Source organism: Bidens hawaiensis, unplaced genomic scaffold (assembly GCF_021521415.1).
Source record: "Bidens hawaiensis isolate Kalapana, Puna unplaced genomic scaffold, B.hawaiensis_p1.1 tig00008762_1, whole genome shotgun sequence".
NCBI classification, from domain to species: domain Eukaryota; kingdom Viridiplantae; phylum Streptophyta; class Magnoliopsida; order Asterales; family Asteraceae; genus Bidens; species Bidens hawaiensis.
This window is the reverse complement of record NW_027491632.1, coordinates 1,116,412-1,125,117: the sequence shown is the minus strand read 5'-3', so window position 1 is coordinate 1,125,117 and position 8,706 is coordinate 1,116,412.

The window sequence follows — 8,706 nt, the reverse complement described above, 5'->3', positions numbered from 1 at the left end:
GGGATTTTTCTAAGATCGTTTGGTATTTACGACATATTTAGTGTTTAAATGGTGTTTAAAAATAATAGATAAATAAATTTTAAATATAAGAATAAATTCTGGAAATATTTTTATAAACTTCCCCACTGTTAAAAAGTGATTTTTGCAAAATTTCAAGATCCGAGAGTAAACGGATGATTAATCGTGCTAATTATCAAACTTTTAAAGTTAAAACGCGTAAACCGGTGAAGTTCGCTTAAGCGAGCTGACTGGTGTATAAAAACCCTAAAAATGAACTATTTTCATATAAATGAGTTAAACAAGTAAAAATAAATCATCCGAAAATAATTCGGATGATTTGAGTAATTTTAACCTATTTTAACAGTTTCCGGTACACCAAAGACGGAAACGGGTCCCGCGGCCAATCGGGACGTCTAAACCGAGCTATAATTTCACATCTTTAATTAAATTATCAGACAACCACTAATTTCGGGTCGTGTGTAACCAAACTCATTTTTCAAACATAAAAATGGATAACCGTGCTAGACACGCAAAACGAGAAAAAACGACTAATAGTAGTTGTGACCATGGAACTCTAAACGACATCACAATCTGAGTCCGAAGAAGTGTTTCTGGGTTAACCTTGCCCCCAGAACGAGTACAGTGCTGGGTTAACAGTGCCCCCAGATGTACCGGTTAACTTGGTTAAAGTTATATTAATAATAAGTGTATAGTAACGATCGTAGGGATCATATTACAGATTGGACGTGTTAACTGATAATGATTGTTGTTACCTGCTTGCATGTGCTAAGGTGAGTTTCACGAGCCCCTTTTTTACTGAACTGTTTTAAATATTTTCCCGGGGCGGAAAGCATGTTTCTATCAAAATGTTTAAGTACATGCTGATCGCATGGAAATGAATGTATTTATATAATGTTTATTGTACGGGAATCGTACGGTAATGTATTAAGATGGTAATTGTCTGAGTTGCTAACAGTGTAAGGCCCGAAACAGTGTTCTGGGTTAACAGTGTCCTCAGAGGTTATTAAATGGGTTTCTGGGTTAACAGTGTCCCCAGAGGGTATTAAATGTGTTTCTGGGTTAACAGTGTCCCCAGAGGTTATTAAATGTGTTTATGGGTTAACAGTGTCCCCAGAGGTTATTAAATGGGTTTCTGGGTTAACAGTGTCCCCAGAGGGTATTAAATGTGTTTCTGGGTTAACAGTGTCCCCAGAGGTTATTAAATGTGTTTCTGGGTTAACAGTGTCCCCAGAGGTTATTGGATGTGTTTCTGGGTTAACATTGTCCCCGGAGTGAGTACAGTACTGGGTTAACAGTGTCCCCAGATAATGTTATATTATGATGTGGATTTATCATGGTTTACTAAAATTGTGAAACTCACCAACTATTCGTAGTTGACCCGTTTTCCCACATGCTTTTCAGGTACAATTTAGATGAAGTGATTGCTTACGTGCTAAGTGCTTGATGTGTGTAAGATTTGTGTGCGGGATGTTAGGATACATTATAACAGATAGAAATATGAATCATATTGTATGATGTGTGTATCACCTAGACGGTAATGAAAGATGAGATAATGTAATTTTGAAGTATATTAATGCATTCAGTTTTCTTTATAAACAATGTGGTTGATATCAGAGGTGTCTGTCGCATCCCGTTTACGTTTCCGCTGTGGTTGCGGGGTGTTACAGAACTTGGTATCAGAGCCATTGGTTATAAAGAATTAGGATGTCTTTAAAAGATTCCTAAAATATAACCAGTAGCTCAAGTATTATAGGATCTGAATATCAACTAATAATAGATAGTGACGAGTATCGGGATGAACTCGGTCGAACAAGTGAGTTATTATGGTCCGGAACATAATAACAGACTTGTCTGCACGAGGGAATTCAGAGGAAATCACTGGGTACATTAATAGGTAAAAATGGCAACATACGTGTAAAGTATATAATATTATTGATATGTGCTAAGGTGTATATATATATGTGCGTATATTGTGGGTACAAGTATTGAGAAATAGGACCCGGATAAGGAACCGGGGGATGAAATAATAAAAGTACCGAGGATGCTGAAATTTCTAGAGCATCGGTTGATGATAAGCCTGACTTATCAGGTCACAGCTATGATAGCACCAAGTTAGACCTTCCGTTTGACATTAACCAGAAATATCTAGTAACCGTCACTCCCAACCAAAATTGACGAATCCCTTACCTTACCAACACCGGTACCGTATATCCTCATAACCCCGGATGTTCACCCGAACCGTCGACCCTCACGTACGGACGGATCCGTACCTGAACCCATTCTTATTCCATTAAGGAAAATAAATAAATAAATAAAATAAATAATAATAATAATAAATTTGATAATAATTGAGCAGATAAAAAAATAATATACAGAAATATATATATGTATTTCTCACTCTCAAACATATGAGTCATACCACCTCCAGATCGAGAATTACTGATTTTAGCCAACCTAGAAAGCCTGAGAACATTGACTGAGCAAGTGATAGAGTTTCCCATAATGGTAGTTAATAATATTTGAAGGCAACCCATGTTGCGCAATTACCTTGAACCTGGCAACTCCCTATATTATCCTTACACCCGTTAGATGTTTACACCCATGTATGCTCGAATAGAATGATTACCTATACACAAGGAAGTGTTGGAATCATTATAGCATAGTTGTTCGTTCGTAGGAGGTATATTGTGTATGCCGGATATACGAATAAACACGGATATTATAACTCCGTGGTATGTAATCGTTTGGTGCTCACGGTGAGCATGTATCAGTTATGCTGACATGCAGAAGGATATTGAAATCAAGCATATTAAACATTGATCTTTGTTGAGAAGATCTCCATGTCAGTTGGTGACAAGGGTTATGAAACGTATTTAAAAGTTAACCGACGTCAGGTTAAGTCCATATGTTATTATACTTGTGGGACATATATACTAGATACTGGTATGTGTAATATGTATGATAATATTTGGTGTGTATGTGTACCTGCTGTTATGATTGAACTGGTAACGAGTTATACGGTGAGATTAGTATTGATTACTGCGTACGGGATGAGTACGGCAGAATGCCATAAAAAGAGTAACTCCAATGATGGAGATTGATATGATTCGGTTGATTGCTCAAAGATAGCAGATGATGATACCGAATGTAGTATCACAGATCACTGCTAGTGTTGATGCAAATGTGATCGCAGAATTATAGATCGAGCAATCACATGATTATGAATATTTCAATTCTTAGTGGTATTACTAAGAGTGATAATGTCCCACCGAATGCTATTATGACTACAAGTAGTAGTTATAAACTAAACATGAATAGTAGTCGTAATGAATTAGATCCGGTATGAAGGATATGTTTATCGGTTGTGTTAAGGAAATTATCAATAGTTTACTGATGGTAAAGGGAGGAATAGATTAGCGAGTGGATAGAAAAGATCGAAATGGTTAAGGATATTGGTATGAGTCTAGAACATTGTGTAGTGAAATATGCTACAGATATGTTGGTAGATTATGTTGTATCGTGATGGAACACGATGGTACAAAATTATAGTTAGAAAATTTTACTCAGATGATATGGTCAGAATTTGAAATTCTTGTGCTAGAGCACTTTTATTCGAGTAATTAAGTTCAAAGATTGGGAACTGAGTTATGGAAGATAGAAATGTTGTGTGCTGATCACTTAGAACACGCTAATTGTTTGAAGGAATTGTCATGTCTGGTAACATGGTTAATTACTCCTGAAACTAAGCGAAGCGAGCGCTATATTGGGGACTAACTCCAGCGATAAGGAGTATAGTCAATCCTGTAAAATATACAACCTTTGGAAGGGTGGTGTCACAAGCCAGCATTGATGTATTTGACTATATGGGAAGCGGACTGGAAGGACGTTGGGTGAGACGTCGAGTGTTAAAGAAGAGAAGTGATAAAGGCATGGTGCAAGATAGACTTTGAATAAGTAGGAAGAAGAATGTCGAGTGATAGTAGGCCACAGGTGTGGTAAAGATGGACGTAATGCCCCAATTGTAGAACCAATCGAAGCCATATGAACCGGCAACCCCAACCCATTCATGTACAACCACTCCGAACCCAACAGCCTCAACAACAATCCATCCAAAGAAATCAAATTATGCCAAACAGTTGTACTTGTTATGAATGTGGCAGTACAGAACGTTTCAATGGAAATTGCCCAAAGTGAACCAAGGTGTCATTGGAAGACGAACCTCAGGACAAGCATCAACCTCTGATCAAGCAAGGAGCCGAGAATTCGAATAAAGCACGTCATGATTCAAAGTAAAGCAAAGAAGTTTTGACGTAATAGTTAGCATGGATTGGCTAACTCAACATGAAGCAGAAATCAAATATGAAAAGAAGATGATTAGAAGCTCTCTTTCGGACGATGAAGCGATTAAATACAGAGAAAAGTGTACGGTATTATGTTGCCACTCAAATCTCATCTTGAGATGTTATAATATTTACGACAAGAAGACGTGGTGTATTTAACAAACGTGATTGCCAAAGTATTTAAAAGAAAACATATTGAAGATATCCCGGTGGTACGCAAATTTCCACAAGTTTTCCCAGAAGAACTCCCTGGATTACCGCCAACCCAAAAGGTAGAATTCAGAATCGATTTAATGTCTCAAGCTGGCCCTGTTGCTAAAGCATCTTACCGACTTGCATCAACCGAAATGCAAGAATTATTGGATAAGGTTTTATACGACCTAGTTAGTCACCATGGGGTGCACCAGTGTTATTTGGGAAATGAAGGACGGAAGTGTTAGGATATGTATGGATTAGGGAGAATCGAATAAAGTGACGATCAAGAATAGGTATTCACTTCTTCGAAGTAAATGATCTGTTTAACCAACTGCAAAGGGCGACTTATCTTTAGAAAATTTATCTTATATATAGTTATCACCAAATGAAAAATCCAAGAGGAGGACGTTGCAGCAACAGCGTTGCGGACTCGCTACAGCCATTATGAATTCTTATTCATGCCGTTCGGGTTAACAAATGCGCAGGCAGTATTCATGGAACTCATGAATCGAGTCTGTAAACCTTACTTTGACAAATTTGTCATAGCATTCATTGATGATATTTTGATATATTCGCAACGTAAAGAAGAGCACGAACGACGATTAAGGAAAATTGTGGAAGTGTTAAAACAAGAAGAGCTATACGCGAAGTTTTCAAAATGTGATTTTGAATAAAGAAGGCATAATCCCTTGGTCATGTGTAAAGCAACAAAGATTTCACAAAGATCCAAATAAGATAGAAACCATTAAAATTGTGCCAAGCGCCGATTTTAAGTCTCCCCGATGGAGACGATGGTTTTGTGGCGTATTGTGACGCATCGCGTAAAGGGTTAGGATGCGTGTTGACGCAGTATATTAAGGTTATAGCCTATGCTTCCTGACAGTTAAAAGTACACGAGTAAAATTACACTACTCATGACTTAGAACTGGGAGCGGTTATCTACGCACTTAAAATGTGGAGACATTGTCCCTACTATACGAAGTGCACCATCTTCACCGATCATAAAAGTTTGCAGCACATATTTGATCAGAAGGAACTGAATATGAGGCAACGAAGATGGGTCGAGTTGTTAAGCGATTATGACTGTGACATCCGTTATCACCCTGGCAAGGCTAGCGTCGTAGCCGATGCCTTGAGTAAGAAAGATCGGGTTAAGCCATTGCGAGTGCGAGTGCTGGGGATGATAGTTCAGTCGAACCTTCGAACCTGATTCGAGTCGCTCAACGTGAGGCGTTGAAAGAGAAACAATTGGAAAAGAAGGAACCTTACGGCAATGAGAAGAATTTCGAACAGCGCATGGACGAAATTCTCTACCTCAAAAATCGGGTTTGGATCCCGACCCTCCATGACCTTCGTGAATTAATCATTGACGAAGCGCATAGATCGAAATAATCCATACATCCGGGATCGGATTTGACTATTGATGATACGGATATCTGAAAGGATTTTTTATTAATGGTCGAGTTTGGAGAAAGATATGGTTACGTGTGTTGGTGAATATTGAGTTATGCAAGAGATATGGCTGCACACCGAAAACCCTAGGGAACGCCACAACGACAGAAAAATTCGCCAATGATAGTGGGAATAAATTACAATGGATTTCGGGACGCAAATTCCCATGATATATCAAAGGCATGAGGTAAATTAGGTAATCGCGGATCGATTAACCAGTCCTCGCATTTCATCCCAATCTATGACGATTACCACAATGAATTCTCGCCCAAATTCATGATGTTGAAATGGTAACTCGTCGTGGAGTACCATTTTCAATGATCTCAGATCGAAATAGTCATCCTACTTCCATTATTGGAAGGAGGGGAAGGAAGCATCGAGGCTTGAAGCTTTCTATGGGTGAAGTAGTTATCACCAATTTGTTAAATTGAAAATGGGCGTCGATCGAGCCATAAGATTTGAATTGATTCGAGAAACAACCAATCGGATTTATAATGTTTAAGAGAAGTTGAAAGTAGCGCGAGGTTGGCAAAGGATTTATGCCAACGTTCAAAGGAAACCATTGTCACTGAATAGAGGTGACAAGGCATTTTAAGGCATCACCTTGGAGAGAGGTGATATGAGGTTTGGCAAAACCGAAAATAGCTTCTTAATATATTGGACCCCATGAGAACTATCTCCATGGTTGATCATTTAGTTTATCGATTAAAGTACTCCAGGGCTAAGTACTATACATGATATTTTGCCATGTATACGGATTGAAAAGTGCCTAAGCGATGAGGCAACGAAAGTACTAGTAATAGAGGTACTCATAGAAGACATGTTTGATATCATAACTAATTCCGTAGATATAGTAGACGGGAAAACTAAACAGTTTGGACATACCAAGCTTTATTAATTAAGATTAAGTGGAATTCACAGCGAGGACCAGATTATACTTGGTAAAGCGAGGGTGGATTCTGAAGGAAAAACCCCCCACCTTTCTCTCGAAAGGAGATAGTGGGCGTGTAAAATTTCGAGGACGAAATTTCTTAACGGGGGGAGAATGTAACGATTCAGACGAAACCAGGTATACCCTAACCGGTAGACGTTAGTTACGTCATATGCAATGTCGGGTACATGAGTTACCATGGTAATTATACGAGAATACATGGTTTATTGTATTGATTGTACGTGAATATATAATTCACAGTATTGAATATGCGATCAAACGATCGATAGTTATTGAAACCCGAATGAATCGAGGGTTCAATTATAGACGAGATATATGATATTTAGTGATGTTACGAAGTATTAAAGCTTCGGGATAAGTGGATTAAAGCACAGAAAAAGGATTTCGATTTAATAGTACGTCGGTACGTTAAACGAAACCTTTAATACCAAACCGAGCAAGAGACGATCGATCAAGCCGAAAAAGATGCGTAATAACTAATAATATGACGTTTTAAGTTAATAAATGTCATGGTTTAAGTTTTTAAATCGGTTTTATATAAATTTTATTTTTAAGCCGAAAAACGACCGTTTAGGCCTCGTTTTGAGCGGAATTAAACGTTTAACCGAAAAACGAACTGAACCAGATTATCCACAACATTATCCAGATTGCGTAATCCGAATGTGTGGCCAAGAATGAAGGAGTGGGCCCCACCCCACCCCTTGATAATTCCGATCGGCCTCCCTTGGCTTCATTTTCTTTTTTTTTCTTTTTTCAATCAACAATCCACAAGCTTCATCAATTCCTCTCAATTCCATGAACTAAAAACCGAGATTTGGAGCAAGAAAAACAAGGTAAAGATCGAATTATATACGTTTCCATCTTCGTTTCTTGAGTTTGTTTGCAAGAAAATGAGGTTTCAAAGATGAAAACCGATTCTTGCATGATCAAGTGATGTATACGGGTTATACAAGGGATCTTGGTCCAAGAAAGGAGTTAAACGAATCAAAAACGAATTTTTACGGTTAAATCTTTGTTTTAGTATCATAACCGTAACCATGAAAGAAATGGCTTGATCGTGAGTGTAACTTGCTTGGTATTGTGGTATGTTGATTGTAGGCTCTGTATTTAGTGGTAGATAAGGCGGAAAGACGAGTTTGTAGCTCGTAGTGGCGGAAAACGAAAGGTATATTCGGTTATGTTCGGTTTTGGGAAATTTGGACAGATTGTTGATGCTTTAGAGTTAGGTCATGAAATTTTACAGAGGTGTTAAACACATGAAAATATGAGTTCTGTGAATTTTGGGTAATTTTTGGATTAAGGATGAATATTTGGTGAATTTAATGCTCGGTTTTGGCCAAAAATGGTGAAAAATAGTTAAATATCATGAAAAATTCTGGAAAATTGCAGATAAGCTTTTCATATCATGTATAAGTCACACACAAAATTTGAGATCCGTTGGAGAAGTCTAAGTAGGCCTTTCGGTTAAACGAGTTCTAGGGATTTCTAGCTCGGTTTTAGTAAAAAGGGCATGTAAAAGAAGATTTTGGTTCTGGAAAAATTACAGGGGACTATGTGGATGGCAGGGGACATCCAGGAAAAATTTGGGATTTTTCTAAGATCGTTTGGTATTTACGACATATTTAGTGTTTAAATGGTGTTTAAAAATAATAGATAAATAAATTTTAAATATAAGAATAAATTCTGGAAATATTTTTATAAAATTCCCCACTGTTAAAAAGTGATTTTTGCAAAATTTCAAGATCC